We start from the raw sequence: 18,739 nt of genomic DNA, 5'->3' as shown, positions 1-18,739 counted from the left end.
CTTAGGTCCTCCTGACTACAGACTTGGAGCTCTCTCCATTGCACTACAGAGCTACCTCCCAAGTCTTTATCTTTCCTTCTATTAATTTCCTAGTAATGGAGGAAAGGAAGAAGTAAGAAATACCCCAAGCCCTAGGCTTCTCTATTAGATGTTATGCTATGGTTAATTCAAGTGAATAGGAAATGAAGTTGTATGCCAATGAAAATTGCATAGACCCATAAAATGTGAGAATTGGAAAAGAACTTGGAAGTAATTTAGCTCAAACTTTCATTTTACAGATAGGGAAACTGAAACACAGAGAGATGAGTTCTACCAAAGCATATAGTTAACATCCGTATTTCTCCTACCTCTCTCCCAGTTCAAGAATTTTTGATTATCAGCTTCTAACGGAAGGAGTCCCGCACTAAACCTCAGAAGACCTGAATTCAAGTCCTAGGCTCTGATATGTCCTCATTATATGAATATGGAAAAATTGACTTCTATTTCTTCTAGCTCTATTTTTACACCTTTAATAGATAAATAAAGGTATCCAGGCTCAAAGTGGAAAAGAGAGATCCCTACAGTTACAAAGCTAATAAGCTCTAAAGAAAGAATTTGAATCCACATCCTCTTATTCTAAATACAATGGTCATAGAATTGTTTTGAGATCATGTCATAAATTGTAAAGTACTTCATAAATGTGAACCATAGGATTTATGCTTAATTTTTTTCCCTGGGGGTACTCACGGCCTTCTTCCCTTATTTCTTCTCCCTGCCTATGGACTAAAACTGTCCAACACTAGTTTTTTAGCTTGGTGGACCCCACTGGAATTGAGGACAAGCTCTCACATTCATTTCAAGACTGAGCAAATCTTCAGGGTCATTAAGTCTATGCCTCAAGTTGATAAAGCTTTATAAATACAGGGTGCCCTGGATGCCATTGGTGTCAGTGGTAAAGCCCAAGGCATCAGCTGTTAGAATAGAAGCTAGCTTGTTCATAGCATAGACTTGGGAATGTCAGGGCCAATCCACATATTCATTTGTCCTGCTAGATGAGCACCTCCCTTGGGGCACCCTGCCAAGACAAGCAGCTAATCTGTTTGTAGTTGTGCCCAGAGCTCTGCCTTGACATTCCTAAGCCATTTGTTCCCAGTCCAGTCCCGAAACTGCACACCTTAAAAAAATACCAATAAATACATCCAAATGAAACCTCAGTAAATTTATGGACACATTTAAAAATCCTCAGTCCCTAAGACGTCCTTCCTCTTAGCATTGATCACTGCCATAGATTAAGGTTATCTTCTTCTCATTTCAGCTCTGGTAATACCTCCCTAACATCTTGGGACTGAGTAAACAGAACTTAACTAGGACAGGGTGATCTGGGATTTGTTCTAGGATGCTGACATTATCCAGAAGCATAGAAACAATTGAGCTTAAAACTTAGTTAACAAGAATAACTAATTGGTTAAAATAGGAATCTCCCCAAAGGCACAACCTTCTTCCCCTGGGTTGTAACACCCCAAGCTCTTTCCACATCATACAGAAGAGTTTGACGTGTCCTCTTAGTCTTTTTTCACTTATTAACTACTGTTTGTCCAGAAGTTGATTAGAAAATGTTTTTAAAATTGTTATTTATTAACTATTTCCCAGATATATATATAATATATAAAAATATAAATTTCAAATTCTCTCCCTCCCTTCTGCCTTTCCCTTTTCTTTGAGAAGGCAAGCAATTTGTTTTTGATTATATATGTAAGGTTATGATAAAGATATATTTCCATGTTAAACCTGTTGCAAAAAAAGATAGAAACAAAATTTCAAAAACAAAGTTAAAAAGTATGGCTTCAGTCTATATTCAGAGTTCATCAGTTGTCTCTGAGGATATGAGTCTTTTAGAATTGTCTTGAATCGTTATTCTAATCATTGTAACTGAGGCTTTTACAGTTGATCATCCTTATATTATTGCTGTTATTCTGTACAATGTTTTCCTAGTTTTATTAAATTTACTCTGCATGAATGTCTTCCTATTTTTTCTGAAACTATACAGCACATCATTTATTATAATAAAACAGTATTTGATCATAGTCATATACCACAACTTGTTTAGTCATTCCTGAATTGATGGACATTCCCTCAATTTCCAATTCTTTGCTATTACAAAGAAAAAGAATTGCTGCAAATATTTTTATATAAATAGGCCCTTTTCCCTTTTCTTTGATCTATTTGGGACACAGACTTAGTAATGGCATTGCTGGGTCAAAAGTCGTGCACAATTTTTATAGCCCTTTGGGCATAGTTCCAAATTGCTCTCTAGAATGATCGGAATAGTTTACAGCTCCCCCAACAATGTATGTATCCAAATTTTCCCACATCCTCTCCAGCATTTATAATTTTCTTTTCCTCTCATGCTAGCCAATATGATAGATCTATGTGTTTCTCAGAGTTATTTTAATTTCTATTTCTCTAATCAGTATAATTTATAGCAATTTTTCATGTGACTATTGATAGCTTTGATTTTTTCTTCTGAAAACTGTTTGTATCTTTTGAACATTTATCAACTAGAGTGTGGCTCTTGTTTTTTTTATAAATTTGACTCAATTCTCTCTATATTTGAGAAATAAGGTCTTTATAAGAAAACTCGCTACATTTTTCCCTCAGTTTTTTTGTTTCCCTTCTTATTTTGGCGACACTAGTTTGTTTGTACAAAAGCTTTTTAATTTCCTGTAATTAAAATGGTCTTTTTTACTTCCCATAATCACTTCTATTTCTTATTTGTAATAAACGCTTTCCTATCCATAGATCTGACAAGTACATTTTTCCATGTTCCTCTTATTTACTTATGATTTCCAGCTTTATTTCTAAATCATTTATTCAGGAAGTGATTTTCATGCAATTTACTTGGGATGGATTTTGTGAAGCTTTCCCAGCATAGTCTTTTTTTTTTTTTTTTTAATGAAACTCACCTCAAGGTCCCCCAGAATGTTAGTTATGATTATGACTAAACCAAAGAAAGATCTCAGGTAGATGTCACACCGTACTATAAGTAAAGGAACAAACTTGTCACATTCACGCTCTATTTCACATGCAGGGTTAAATTTCCAAGATTGTGGGTGCATTTTAATGAATCTTTGCATAGGCAAATATTTTTCCCTTAAAAAAAATCAATGATAAAATCAAATAATAACATAAAGAATTAGTTAAATATCCATTCCCTGTCTTGCTCCCCACTATCATTCTCTTGCCTCCTCAATTCCCCAGGCATGAATTGAAAAAATTCAGTGTGACTCATCCACACTCTACAGCTTATTCTGCTGTATTCTTAGCTACTCATTCATACATTCAAAATTTTTTTTTTCATGGGATTGTAGAATTTAGAGGCAGAAACGGGCTTGGAGATAATTTTATTGAAACACAGGCACATGCTCATATGCATGCACATACACTCACACACACATGCACACCCTTTATAGATGAGGAAATTGAGGATCACAGAAACTGATTCCCCCAAAGTAGTAAGTAGCATCAATTCACTTATTCATTGAACAATATATACTGGTTGCCTACTATGTGCGAGGTACTGTGTCTAAATGTGTAAGAGAACATAAATATGAAAAAGGTATCATGGTTTCTGGAGTTAGAAAGATTGCAATCTAATAGGGAAAATAAGGCAAATACATGAATAGCTGTAATACAAAGCAAAATATTTTAAGTTCCAATAGTAGTACTGCAGGGATTCAAAGGAGTTATAATATTGAGTTTGGAGCAGGGAATCATTAAAGAAGGAATTGTTACATTTAAGTTAGGACTTGAAGAATGGTTAGGATCTCAATAAGTGTGAAGAGGATATTAAGGGCAGAGAAAACAGAATGAGCAAAAGAAAAGATGACAAGTTTTAGGATTGTTGGCCAATAGTGAGATACATATTTTGGGTGGAGAATAGTGGGAGATAAATCTGATGGAGAATCTTAAATGGACTATGTTCTGATGCCACTAAAGAACCATTGAGGGAATTTTAGCAGGAGAGGGACAAGATCTGACAACAAAATATATCTAGCATTTGTGAACAGAATGAATTGAAAATGGAATAGATTAAAGAAAGTTGGAAAGCTATAGCAATGGACAAAGCCAGGAGAATAGGAGCTACAGTTTGGTAGTATGAATACAAAGAAGAAAAGTTATTTGTGAGAGACATTGTAGATGTCCTATCAATAGTTCTTCACATGTTTATAGGACTATCCACCCAGATGTACCATCAGTACTTCAAAATCAATAGGTTCTAGAATCTAGTTTATTTTCCCCTTAAACTTATTCCTCATTCTCACTTCATTATTTGTATTTATCACCTCACTTGCACCCAGTATCCCATATTTTGAGTTATCTTTGGGGTTATTTTTCACTCTTGCCTCTCCTCTTTTCATATCTAATTGATTGCATTGAGCTCAGAATTAGGATTATGGTTCCAGCTCCAAATCATATCTTATATCAATTTCTTCTCTATTTCTACTATGACAGCCCTAGTAAAACCCTAATTATTAATAGCCTTCTAACTGGTCTTTCCATCTTTACCCTATGTCCCTTTCCAGTCTATCTTTCATATAATTACCAGAATAATCTTTTTTATGCTTAAATCTAGAGATAATAATTCTGTTCAAAAACTTTCAGTGGTGTTTTATTACTTGCCAAAAAAAAAAAAAAAAAAAAATCAGATTCCAGCTTGTCATTCAAGACCTTCCAGAATGTATCACAACCTTAACTTTTTTCAGTTTTATATCATATTATTTCTATCTATATAGTCCATGTTCCAAAGTAGACTCTATCCTTTCCCCATCATGCAACAAGACACACATTCTTCTGAATTCCTTAATTTCAACAAGAATTCAGTTCAATAAAAATTTACTAAGCATTATTATGTGATAGGTGCTAAATGCTAGGAATAGAAGACAAAAACATTCCTCAAGGAGCTTATATTCACCTGGACTTCTTATAGCACAATAATATTTCATTACCTTGTTAAACACAATTTGTTCAACCATTCTTCATTACTATTAGTTTGGAGGGATTTTTTTTTTGCTAATATGAAAGAGTACTACCATGAATATTTTGCTTTATGCAGGACCTTTCATTTTGTTGCTAATTTATCTGTTATATATACAATGGGATATATCTATTGTTCAGTCATTGAGTCATATTCAACTCTACCTGACCCCATATGGGGTCTTCTTGGCAAAGATATTGGAGTGATTTGCCATTTCCTTCACCTGTGGATTAGGCAAAGAAAGATTATATGACTTGTCTAGTGTCACACAGCTAGTGAAAGTCTGAGACCAGAGTTGAACTCAGATCTTCCTAGTCCAAGCCCAATGCTCTATCCATTGAAACATCTGGCAGTCTTTAGAGAACTATACATCTAGAAGTAATTTTGCCATAATTCCCCTTTTTTCCCCCAAAACACTTGGACCAATTCACAGCTACATCAATAGTGTGTTCCTGTGCCTGTCTTCCCACAGACCCTCCAACATTAACTGTTTTGATTTTTTTTTGGTCATCTTGACCAATTTAATGGTAGTTATAGGAAACCTCAAAATTGTTTTAACTCACATTTCTCTTATTTTCAGTGATTTAGAACCAGATTTGTTGATAGTTGTAGTTGTTAATCATTTGTACTTCCCTTGAAAACTATTTTTATCCTTTGACCTATACTATTCTTTCCAGAAATTAAAGCCAAAACTTCCAGTCATACTGACCTACTTACGATTGCTTATACTTTCAATTTCTCTCCTCAGTGCCTAAGCTGTCCACCAGGCCTGAAATAATGTCTCCTTACCTCTGCCTCTTCTTCAAATCTCAGCTCAAATGCCACTTCCTATATTAGGACTTTCCTAATCTTCCCAACTGCTAGTGCCCCATCCCATTACTTTGTACTTACCTGGCATGTATTTTATATTTACTTATATGTTGTTTCTTTCTCAAAGAAGAGCAGGGCGTGTTTCTTTTCTTTTTTTAAAATTCTGTATGCTCATTACCCAGGACATAGAAGGCTTTTAATAAATGTTTGCTGTTGGAAGAGAAGAGAGAAAAAATGATAGCTTGAGCTACAGTAGAGCTTACAGAGTTTTTATTAGCATAGGGAAAATGATCATATTTATAGACAAAAAGAAAGAAACCCAATGGAGGGAGAAGGATTAATTAATTAATTGATGCAACAAAATTAACCATATAAGAATTAAGCACATGTGAATATAACATCACACTCCGCATTTCCTAACTTTGGTCAATATCCTTCATTCAGAAGATAATATGATGCAACCATAAAGGACTCAACCTAGTCCTAGGTTTTGTCTGGGTCTTAGTTCCTTCTCTTAGAACCAGTTGGGAGTTCCTTAGGCTCCAGGGCTGATATAGACTAAATATGCACAATCCTTTTTAAACATATTTCCATATTTGTAGTTGTGCAAGAAAAATTAGTTCAAAAGGGAAAAAACATAAGAAAAAAAAAGCAAACCAACAAAAAACAATGAAAATACTATGCTTTCATCCACATTAGTCTCCATAGTTCTCTCTCTGGATGCAAATAGCATTTTCCATCACAAGTCTATTGGAATTGCCTTGAATCACTTCATTGTTGAAATGAACCACATCCATCACAGTTGATCATCATAATCTTATTACGGTGTACAATGTTCTCTTGGTTCTGCTCACTTCACTTAGTATCAGTTCATGTAAATCTTTCCAGGCTGTTTTGAAATAAGTCTTCTCATCACTTCTTATCAAACAATAATATTCCATTGCATTCATATACCATAACTTATTTGGTCATTCCTCAACTGATGAGTTTTCCTCCATTTCCAGTTCCTTGCCAGGACTTTTATCTTTCATTCTTTTCTGAATTTTCATTGATTTCTAAGAGAATCAAGAGATGTGAGTTCAGCTAGAACCAGAAACTGTTGCTATTAAAAAATGTGGACGCATATTGCTCTAGAGCCTCTATTTGTATGATAAAATCCTAATATTTAATAGTAGTGTCCCTAGTCTGAAATCTTTCTTCTGATTTCCTGAATCTATTTGGCTCTCTGACAGCAATCATCTGTTGCATTGGTTACCTTGCCCCTTCAGTTGCCAGCCAATGGGTTTATGAGTGGTTTGCCTGGCATTTTATCATATTTTTAAACTTCTTACTGACATGTTACATGATAGATTTTTTTTTTAGCTCTGCCATTATGCCACTATAATGGAGCCAATATCTTTCCCTCTTTTATTTTTGTCCCTTGTCCCTATATGCATTAGCCCATAAGAGTATGTTTCGAAAAACATACATATAAGGGGGGGAAAGTAAATAAAAACCAAGAATAATCCATCAAGATAAATAATTATTGGTACTTACAAATTTAATTAGTTGTAGACCATGTGACATCTAACTTCCTTGATCAACTTATCTTTCTATACCTTGGCCTAAGCTTGGCTTGATCAATATTCCTTTTCCACCTGCAAGCTCTGTTTCCTTATTGTCCTATGGAGCTCTTCACCATAGGAATATAACAAAAAATTTTCTGATTCACATATTTGTGATTCATACAATTTCAAGTAAATTCATAGGACAAATGTACATTTCCACTTTTCTTCTCAGCCAATTTACATGCTATCTGAAGGCCTTTAGTGATTATCCACATTATTTCTTTCCCTCTAAGTTTTATCTGCTAGATGATTTTTTCCTTCATCCTTTCAAAGCTCAAAATAATTCAATTTCATAGCAAACTGTTCTCAAAATTCACAATACGCAACCACTTTATTTTTGAGAGTCCCTTGAGAGAATGATAAGTCTGTGGTCACCTGTATGTTATAGCTTGTTCCGTAGTTAGAACCTGGAGGTGAAGCCATCCAGGAATAGGATCCAGATCCAGGTAACCCTGATACTGGGGAAAGCTGAGATGATTGGATCTCTTGAGCTCAGGAGTTCTGAGCTGCAGTGTGCTGAGTCAATAGTGCTGGCATTAAGCCTAGAGCCAACATGGTAAGCAGTTAGAGCTAGCTCCAGCACACAGCTGGAAGTTAAGTATGTTGTTGACATTCCTTGATATCTCCTTTCAATGTCCGTCTTCAGAAATCCATAAATTAATAGATTATGAGAGCCAGAAGGGGCCTTGGAAATCACCTCATTTAATCACTTCATATTACAGATGAGGAAATTCAATTTTCTTAGGTTCTGTTCTTATGTTTTTGGTTATTAGGGATGTGTTTTTTTCTTGATCCTCAATCTCCCTCTCTCACCTGGGCTAGAAGAGGGGTGGCTACTCATAGGCTAATCCCAATGATGATTGACATAGGAACTTTGGTCTGCCTTGTTTCCAACCTAGGCTAGGAAGTCTGGTATGCACAGGAGAGAATCAAGAGACTAGTCTTCAGCTAGAACCAGAAATGGTTGCTATTGAAAAATGTGGAAGCCTATAGCTCTAGAGCCTTTATTTGTGTGATAAAATATTAATATTTAATATTACGACAGTGTCCCTAGTCTGAAATCTTTGTAACCAAGAGCTAAACATTTTCTAAATAGAAGCTAAGTCAAAGTACAGGGAAGAATACTGATCTCCTTGACAACAGAATTGGGGTAGTTAAAAGGCCAAGGCCAGAGCCCCTTTGAATATCCAATTAAAAGCAGCATTTCTTTTTCTACCCTTGACCTCACTGAATAGGTTTTAATTCTCCTGCCTGTCTAAGTTATTTGATTTGTTCTTTGTAGCATATTAAAAAAAAAAAAAAAAAAAAAAAAAAAAAAAAAAAAAAAAAAAAAACTCAAGCCAAAACTTTAGTTCCTTAGTTTAATCTTTCCATAAAATTGTGTCTGTCTCAGCTCTATAAATTGTCAGTAGAAAATAGCTTGTGTTAGATAGATTCCACAAAAACAGGAGGGGTTTCAAGAAATTTGTTTCTGACTGACTCACACCAAATAAGAATAGTGGTGATATTTTTTCTTTCATTGAGTACTTGCTACTCTCAGAGACATAAATTGGGAAATTATGTGGTCTTTGAGAAGCAGGAGCTGGGGAGTGTCCCAGAAAACTGTAGTTGTTCTTTTTGCCCTCATAATAAAGCCTGCCTCTGGTGCATTGTGGCCAGTTGTAGGCTATATTCTGCAGCATTCCTTTGGTCACCACACTGAATACTCTCAGTTCCAAAGTATACTGTTAGCCCAGCAGAGACCATGTCAAGACAGAGGTCAGGAGTATCATCTGAGAGACTTTATCAAATCCTACCTAATTTAACTCTTATTGGTATTTGCCTATCTTTACTTACCAGTAATTTGGGGATTTGAGACACATATTCTTGACTGATATTTTCAAACTAAATAATTTGAAAATTATAAGGCAATATATAAATAGTGGCTGAGTAGTATTTAGCACACATATCCCATATGCACTGTTGCATCACAGATAGTACTAAGTAAATATTGTCTTTTATATTAGAGCTGAAGTAAGATCCAATGGCCTTTCTCCACCAATATGCATGTGGTATTTATGTGTATATATATGTGTGTGTGTGTGTATATATATATATATATATATATATATATATATATATATATATACATTTTATATGTATATATGCATGCATATATGTATACTTACATGAGAGAGAAGTATAGCATAGTGGTAAAAATGATAGATGGAATCAAAAGATTTACTCTGGAAGTACTGAATAGTTAAGTGACTACTCTTGACTATACAACTAGTGTGTGTTAAAGGAAGGATTTAAATGCATGTCTTTATGACTCCAAGCCAAGCTATCTACGATGTCATGTTGATCTCTAAAGTAATATGTGTGTATACATATAAACCCACACAAACATATTTATTGTTCATAAATTCAGAAATTTCAGTTTCTAGATCACCTCTGGGGGATTTTTGTGCTTCTTGGATCAAATCCTGAGAAAATCTCTTCTGAGATGTCTTGAAAAGATGTTGCCAACTCTACTCAGACAAACAAACATGCTATTTGCAATGTATCAGTCAGATTTTATTTTAATAAGCAAAATCAGAAAGAAAAAAAGAAAATTTATAGACAGTTCACAGTAACCCAGAAGGGCACTGAGTACATAAATCAATGCCTATGGAAATTACAATCTTCATCCTGGAAATCTAGCTCCAATCAAGATACCTCTCTCTATAGTTTTCCAGTCAAAGCTAGTCTCTGCTTTCAACTATTCTTTTTTTTTTAAATAGTATTTTATTTTTCCAAATCCATGCAACATTCACCTTTGCAGAACCTTGTGTTCCAGAATTTTCTCCTCTCTCCTTCTCAAGAGAGCAAGCAATATGATCTAGGTAAAACATGTGCAATTATTCTAAACATAGTTCCCATATTCATCATGCTATGCAAAAAAAAAAAAAAAATCATATCAAAAGGGAAAAAAACACTAGGAAAAAAGAAAACAAGAACAATAATAAAAAGCTGAAAATACTATGCTTTGATCCACATTCAGTCTCCACAGTTCTCTCTCTGGATGTGGATGGCACTTTCCATCATAAGTCTATAGGAATTACCTTGAATCACCTCATTGTTGAAAAGAGCCAAATCTATCAAATCAACTGTCCTTAGTGAATCTCACCTTTCTTCCAAACTAATGAAGGCACACATGACTTAGTTCCAATGAAGGATCAGATTTTGTTTTTTTGCTTCACATACTAATCTTCTTCACACAATTGTTTGCCTATTGTACTTCAACCATGGACTCTTTTAAAGCAGAGACCAGGATTTTTGTTTGAGGTGTTTGCTTTTTGTTTTTTGCCCTTTTTTTAAATATCCCCTACATTTAGCACAGTGCTTGGAACACAGTAGTTGCTTCATAAAAGCTAGCTGACTAACTGACCACACATGTTCCTCTATTATAGACAATCTTTTGGGATTATACCAATATTAGGACTTGTGGGTTTATTTTCAGGTCTATGTGAAACTAAGCATTTCTATCTCTTCCCTCTTCTCTTCATTTCCTTCTCTCCTTCTCCCTTTCCTCTTTTTGTTGTTAAGATTGTCTCTTCTTATAAATGTTATTTATTGCTGGTCCCTAATTATATGTAATTCCAAAGAGCAACTATATGAATACACAGGCATTTTTCCTAGGTTTGAGTATAGCCTGGTGTCTCTGTGCCTTTGATTTTTCTGTGTCTTCTCCCAACGAGGTAGCACAGTGGATAAAGTGCTGTATCTGGTATCAGGAAAACTCAGGAAGAGTTCAAATCTAGCCTCAGACACTTAGTAGTTGTGTGACCCTAGGCAAGTCACTTAACCCTGTTTGCCTCAGTTTCCTCATATATAAAATGAGCTGGAGAAGAAAATGGCAAATCTCTCCAGTATCTTTGTCAAGAAAACCCCAAATGGGGTCACAAGTATTGGACCAAATTGAAAAACAACTGGAGTGAGACACTCCTTCTAGGTATGTCTGGCACTGCTTCTACATCTGCATCTTTTTGTGCTTCACTCTTTAAGGATTACTTCTCTAGCTGCAATTCAGCAGCTTTTTTTCTCCTGTGTGTTCTCAGTTTTTCTCCTGTGTGTTCTCTCTTTCTCAATATACTCCAGTATTCTCTATTACCTCTTGTGTTGTTTCAGTCATGTCTGATTTTTTATGATCTCATTTGGGGATTTTCTTGGCAAAGTGATTTAGTATTTCTTCGGCTCATTTTACAGATGAAAAAACTGAGGCATAACCGGGTGAGTTGCCCAGGGTCACACAGTAAGTTTCTGTGGCTAGGTTTGAACACATTTGAAAAATGAGTCTTTATAATTCCAAGCCTGATGCTGTATCCATTGTGCTACCTAGTTGCCCCACTAATGCTAGTACCGAACATGAAACACAGTACTTTGTTTGGCATTTAGGATTCTTCATAACCTGACTCTTTCCTACTTTTACACACACACACACACCCCTATTCTGTCTCCCCTGTTAGAATGTATGCTCTTTGAAGGCATGGGCTGTTTTTGTTGGTGGTGGTTTTGCCTTTCTGTGTATCTTTAGCATTTAGCAGAATACCTGGAACAGAAGAGATGTTTAATAACTGCATGCTGATGAACATCAACAGCAGACACTGCCTTTCCTATACTACTGCAGAGCTGTATCCTCATAACCTTAAATATTAAGGCTTTGAAAACCAAATGAATGCAGGTGTTCCCAGCTGGTGCCTGAAGTACACTTCCAGCCTTCAGTTTTAGATTACCCATGGAAAGCCCTAAAAACAATAGAATTTGGTCTCCCTCGGCTTGTTCCAGTTGTCATTTTTGTGATAAATTTAGTAAAAGAATACATTCTGTGTGGAGCATCTAAATTTTGCTTGTTTTGTTGGGTTAGTGTATATAATGCATGCCCTAAACTGGGAAAGCAAAGTAATCTAGTAATCTATTTCTGTGTATCTATTAATTAGTAACCTATTTCTTTTGCAGAATAACAATAATTTTGTTATTCTGACATACATATAATATGATAAAGCCATATGACTAAAAACTTGAGAATCGCAGATTTTTGGAATCAGCTAGTTAAATTTGCTTCCAGCTGAGGCAATGGTCCAAAGTTGGACCACCTTGGTCTGTAGGTAGCCAGGTGGTCAATTGCAGGTTCAGGATTAGTTTTTTTTTTTTTCTGGTTCCACATGCAGGGCTTGTTCCACCATTTTACACTTGCTCTCTTCTGATAGGGGCAGCCAAAAACTCTTTCTTTTTTTCTTCTCTCTGAACATTCCCATGCAGATTTGCGTCGGCTACTAGAAAATAGCAGTCCTATATTCAGACCAGTTCAATCACCAAATCAGTCCAATCAGCAAAGGAAGGCCCGGTGACTGGGTTCACGGCGGGAATCACAAAAATGCTTATTAGCTAATTGCTCACTGGGGGGCTCCCGCCCTTTTACTCTCTTTTCATACTTAAGGGTACCGGTCTGGATACGTTTGCATACATTTCTTCTTCAATACTTCTAACCTAGCCATTTCTGACGGGGGTAAGACACACACACACACACACACACACACTCCATCACTACCACCAGATAACAAGGACTTCCCCTCTCAGGAAGGAAAGGGGGTGGGAGTGGAAAAGATGCCGTTTAAAAAGGAAGGACACTACCCCTCCATCCCTGGGCCGCTTTAAAAGCAGAGTGATCCCTCCATAGGATGTGCGGGATTACGTTACCGTTGCAGTATAGAGCACTATGACTCACCCTCTGATACCAGAGACTTTTGTTTACTCGGAGGACTCCCGCTGAGTGCCGCCTGGCTCTGCTGGGCTTATGCAACCCGATCACCTTTCTTCCTAGAGTCGCTACAGGTTATTCTGAATACGTTCTTACTTCCGTGCATGGAACCCAAGCCGCCCACCCTTTCAGAAGCCAGAAAACAAGGGCCTTAGGGGTTTTCCCGTCGGGTCAGTCCAGTTTATCTCAACAAAGCTAACCACAGCTTCTAACAGTCGAGCCTGCCCGGTGGCAGGTAGGAAATTCCTGCTCTGTTGATTGTTCCCCCGGCACAATGAGAGACGAAGTAAACAGGATGCTTTCCCCGCTGCAGTGGGGAGAAGGAGCCTGTAGCTGTTACAGGGGGCGCGAGACACCGTGGCCGAGGCCTCGGATGCCCTTGAACCGCGCTGCTACAGACAGGAGGGACCAGGACGTAGGTACATTTTCAGTGGTTATTTATACACGAACACAGGCTGAATCATAACCCTCAGCAACCAAATGAATGAAATCGAGACCATCATCTGTGCTCAGTCAGCGGGCGGACTAGCAGCAAGCAGCCAGACAGTCGAGCTAGGTAAGCCCCGACAGGCACGCACACGCTCTGTAGCCATCACCCTTCAGGGGACTTTGCGGTGATCCCAAAGGGCTGCGGAGGAACCGAAACCCAGAGCTTAGAGAACCGAATGAAGGCTTAAAGGACTAGGATCTGGGCGGGAGCGGAGGGGAAAGGCCTCGCTACTGTGTGCACTGTACCACCATATTCTTTCCCCAACTCTTGCCTCCGGGAAACTATTTCCTGGAACAACTCAACGCGGGAAAAGCTCATTTCCCAGCATTATAGAGTTATTCCTAGAACTGTTCCTCTCCGGACACAAGGCTTCCTGGAAGGTTTTTCTCGCCACTGGAATCTATCTAAGTGAGTAAAGAGATCGTCTAAGACGTGGCGAGGCAAAGCTGAAAGGGATAGAGGAGATCAACTAGCCCAATCCCCTCATCTCCATTTTGCTGGTGAGGATCCTGAGACCAGGAAAAGTAAAGGGAATGAATGATAAGCGATGGCTTGAGGAGAGAAAACTAACCTAGCGCAAGGGACTGATTCAGCAAGGGGGAAAAACACTCGCAAGACACTGAATCACCGAGTAAGATATTAAAGGAAGGGCAATGTGGTTTGGACAGAACATTTGGCTTAGAGCCAGAAGTCCTGAGCTCTCATTAATCCTGACTGTGCTGTAATACTTAGCAGAGTAGCTATGGGCAAGTCAGTCATTCTCTAAGTCTTAATGTGCTCATCTGTAAAATGGTGATAATAACACTCTTAGGAGTGTTACTTCACAGGGTTATTGTAAAAACCAAATGATATGATGTAAGTAAAATTCTGTCCATAAAATTACATATAAATGTCAGCTATTATTTGCTGCAAAATACTGTTTCAAAAGACATTGTGACACAATGTAGACAGTACTGACCTCAACGCCAGAAGACTTGCCTTAACACATTCTAGCTGTGTTCTCGGCCAAATCATTTAACCCTTCAGTTTCCTAGGCGTCTTTACGATTGTAATTGTCAAACCAAAAAGAAGTGAAAGTAATTTCCCATACTGTTGAACCATAGATCTAAGCACACATATGATGTGTTCCATGGGGGAAAAAAGAACACCCTTCTCTCTAATTCTTCAGATCTTTCGAGACTCAGCACATGTCACCACCTCCCTGATGGACACTTTCAGATTGTTCCTGCACACGCTGATTTTTTCCCTTCCCAGAACCGCTATAGATTTTTTATCTTATCCTACAAAATGTCACACATGATAGAAAGGATATCCCAAAAGTCTCAGGCAAAGATACCCTGTATATTCTATGCAGTTCTCTTTCCTCTTTCTCTCTTATCTGTGTCTCATTAATGTTTCTGATTCCGGTAAGGTGCACAGATATTAAAAATAAACAATATCAACACTTTGATTTGTCTGAAATCAACCATTATTTTCTCTTTTTTTATTAAAGCTTTTTATTTTTATAACATATGCATGGATAATTTTTCAACAATGACCCTTGCAAAACCTTGTGTTTCAATTTTTTTCCTCTTTCCCCCATCCCCTCCCCTAGATGGCAAGTAATCCAATATATGTTAAACATGGTAAAAATATATGTTAAATCCAACATATGCACACATATTTATACAATTATCTTTCTGCACAAGAAAAATCAGATCTAAAAGGAAAAAATGAGAAAGAAAAAACAAACAACAACAAAAAGAGTGAAAATGTTCTCTTGTGATCCATACTCAGTTCCTACAGTCCTCTTTCTAAGTGTAGATGGCTCTCTTCATCACAAGATCATTGGAACTGGCCTGAATCATCTCATTTCAATCATTATTTTCTCAGGGCAAAAAGGCAAATATCTATTTGCAAGACTGTTTGAGATGAGGGGTTTTGTGTTATTACTAAGAGCAATAACTGAGGCTCTAGATCTATTATGATCTCACTGGATTTTGAATGGGAGAAATTCTTGAAGCCTCTTCATTCTTAATTTGACAGTATTTTCCCAGTGATCCAGATTCAAAATTTCATAGCCACTTATGCTATTCCCTTAACTCCTCCCAACATTAAGCACCAAAACATTTTAATTTTACCTTTTCGACATCATTTAGATCTATGTTCTTCTCTTTCCTTTCTTCCATTGCTCTGGTTCAGAGACTCATCAATTCTTGCCTGCCAGGACTATTGTCATAATCTCCTAAATGCTCTTCCTTCCTTTAAAAGTCTCTATCTTTTCTAGTCTATCTGATCCAAATGTCAGCCATCTTCCTAGGGCCCATGCTTGGCCACTCACTTCTTTGCTTAAACACCTCAGTAGTTCTCTAGGAGGTACAGAATAAAACACAAACTCCCTAGCCTTGACATTTACTGTTCTCACTGTGTGCACACAGTAGCACAACAGTACTGTTACTTCAATCTATTATCTCCAAATTTATTTCACAATTCTACCCATCACAAATTCCATATTTTAGACGAACTGGACTACCAATTATTCCCTATTCTATATGTCTATCCTACCATCTCTGACTTGTGTGTCCCTATACCTAGAATGTCCTCCCTTCTCTCTTCTACTTCTTAGGATCTTTAATTTCCTTCAGCATTCAATTCAAATAACTTTTCCTATACAAGACCTTTTCTGGTCTCCACCCCATCTGCTTCCCCTATCCCTCAAAAATTACCTTTATTTGATATACATAGCTTCCCATTAGGAGTCAGTTCCCAATACACATTGATAGGGTTCCAGAGAGGTTTGCCTACCCCGTGTTCAAGGTACTCCAAGACTTCACATCTCTAATACTCTAACAAATGAGTCCCCACCAGTGAGTCTACCTAAAATAGTCACAGAACATAACTAGATCTAAACAAAAGGAAATACTAAAATGACAATAAGAAGACAAAATAAGATAATAAGGAAAAAAAACATATTTCTGTCCACCCCAATCCTGGAGAACACTCTCCACACCCAGTGTCTGCAAAAAGAAAAGACACATATAGAGATCATAAGAAGAGAGACACATGTACAGGAAATATCTAAACACATGGCATATGTGAAGAAGGCCAATTCATACTATGAATGCTTCAGGGCTGCAGGCATTTTCCCACTTTTCTAGATCCTTTGTCTCATAGTTGCCATTGGACACTGCTCTACTGAATGCTTCCAGATGATGTAAGCTGTAACTTGTTCCATAGATCATTGCCAAACACTACTGACCAGAGTCTACATTTCATCCAACTTCTGGCTCAGCTGACATTCTTGGCAAGGGTTTCATGTGCTCTTTTAGAAGGAAGAGTAACCCTTACCTTAAGACTGGCAGAAGTTTCCCTGTGATGCTGAGGCCTTCTATCTCCATAACATTCATGTACCATAACTTATTCAACCATTCTCCAACTGATGGGCATCCACTCAGTTTCCAGTTCTTTGCCACTCCTAAAGGGGCTGCCACAAACATTTTTGCACATGTGGGTCCTTTTTCCTTTTTTATGATCTTCAAGAGTCATTTATACAAATTAGGCCATATACCTAGCAGAAATCATTTCCTCAAGAATCACTAATTTTTTTTTGGAGAATTGGACTTTCTCGGGTATTAAAATATGCCTTAATTATAAATGTAAATTGAGAATAGTTTCAGAAATAATCTATGCATTGGAGGCAAGTTAGAAGTCTATGCTAAACTTGCAGAAGCCTATTATAATAGGCTTCTTCAATTTCTTTCTTCTTGCTCTCTTTTTAACTCTTTACAATCTAGTTTTTGAATTTATCATTCCTCTAAAACTACATTAGTACTTCAAAAAGTATTAATGATCTCTTAGTTGCCAAATCCAGTGGCCTTTTCTCTATCTTCATTCTCCCTGATGTAACTTCAGCCTTTGACACCATATATCACTCTGCCCTTGATACTCTTTTCTCTCTAGCTTTTCAGGGCACCACTTTCTCTTTTGGTTCTCCTCCTACCTACCTTCTCAATCCTCCTCTGTCTTATTTTGCTAGATCCTCAAAGTCGCTATATTCCCTAATCATATGTATCCTTAGGGTTTTGTCCTGGATTTTCTCTTCTTCCTATACTATTTCACTTGGTAAGCTCCCATGAATTTAATTACCATCTTTATGCAGATGATTCTCAAATCTATCTACCTGCCTCATTCTCTGGGCTGACCTCCAATTTCACATCTCCAACTGTGTTTCAAACTTCTTGAACTAAATGAACAGTATAACTCTTAAACTCAATATGTTCAAAACAGAATTCATTATCTTTCTCTTTGAACTCACCCCACCTCCTACCTTTCCTATACCTGTAGAGATCAACGCCATCCTCCCAGTCCCTCAGAATCACAACTTATCAGTCATATTTCTGGCTATCTCTCATCCTCATATCTAAGCTATTGCTAAGTCCTGTGGATTTCAATTTTGCAATATCTCTCTTATATGTCCTCTTCTCTCCTGATACTGCCACCACTCTAGTGCAGGCCTTCATCACTTCAAATTTGGATTATTGCCATAGACTGCTAATGGATCTGCCTGCTTCAAATCTCTCCCCACTTTATTCAGCCATCAATGATTTTCCTTAAGTACAGGATCAACCATATCTTCTCTCCTCCTTCTCCTTAAACTCCCATAGCTCCCTACTAACTCCAGGATCAAATTTTTTGATCAAATCAAAACAAAATCTTCTATTTGGTATTCCTAACTCCTTCTGACCTTTCCTGTCTCCTTATACTTTACTACTGTCATATATTCTTTTCTCTAGTGAAACTGGTCTACTGGCTATTCCATGAGCAAGACTCATTTCTCAGCTTAGGCACTTTCTCTGGCTGTCTCCCAAGCCAGGAAGGTTCTCCTCTGTTCTGACTATTGTCTTCTCTGGTTTCCTTTAAGTTTCACCTAAAAACCCACTTTCTACAGGAAACCCTCCCTAACCCCATTTAATTTTCTCTTTCAATTACTTCCTATTTATCTGCATGTAGATTGCTTGTATATATTTGTTTGCTTGTTGTCTATCCCATCAGATCCTGAG

Source organism: Sarcophilus harrisii, chromosome 3 (assembly GCF_902635505.1).
Source record: "Sarcophilus harrisii chromosome 3, mSarHar1.11, whole genome shotgun sequence".
NCBI lineage: Eukaryota > Metazoa > Chordata > Mammalia > Dasyuromorphia > Dasyuridae > Sarcophilus > Sarcophilus harrisii.
The sequence above is the reverse complement of the archived record's forward strand: the minus strand, read 5'-3'. Positions refer to the sequence as shown.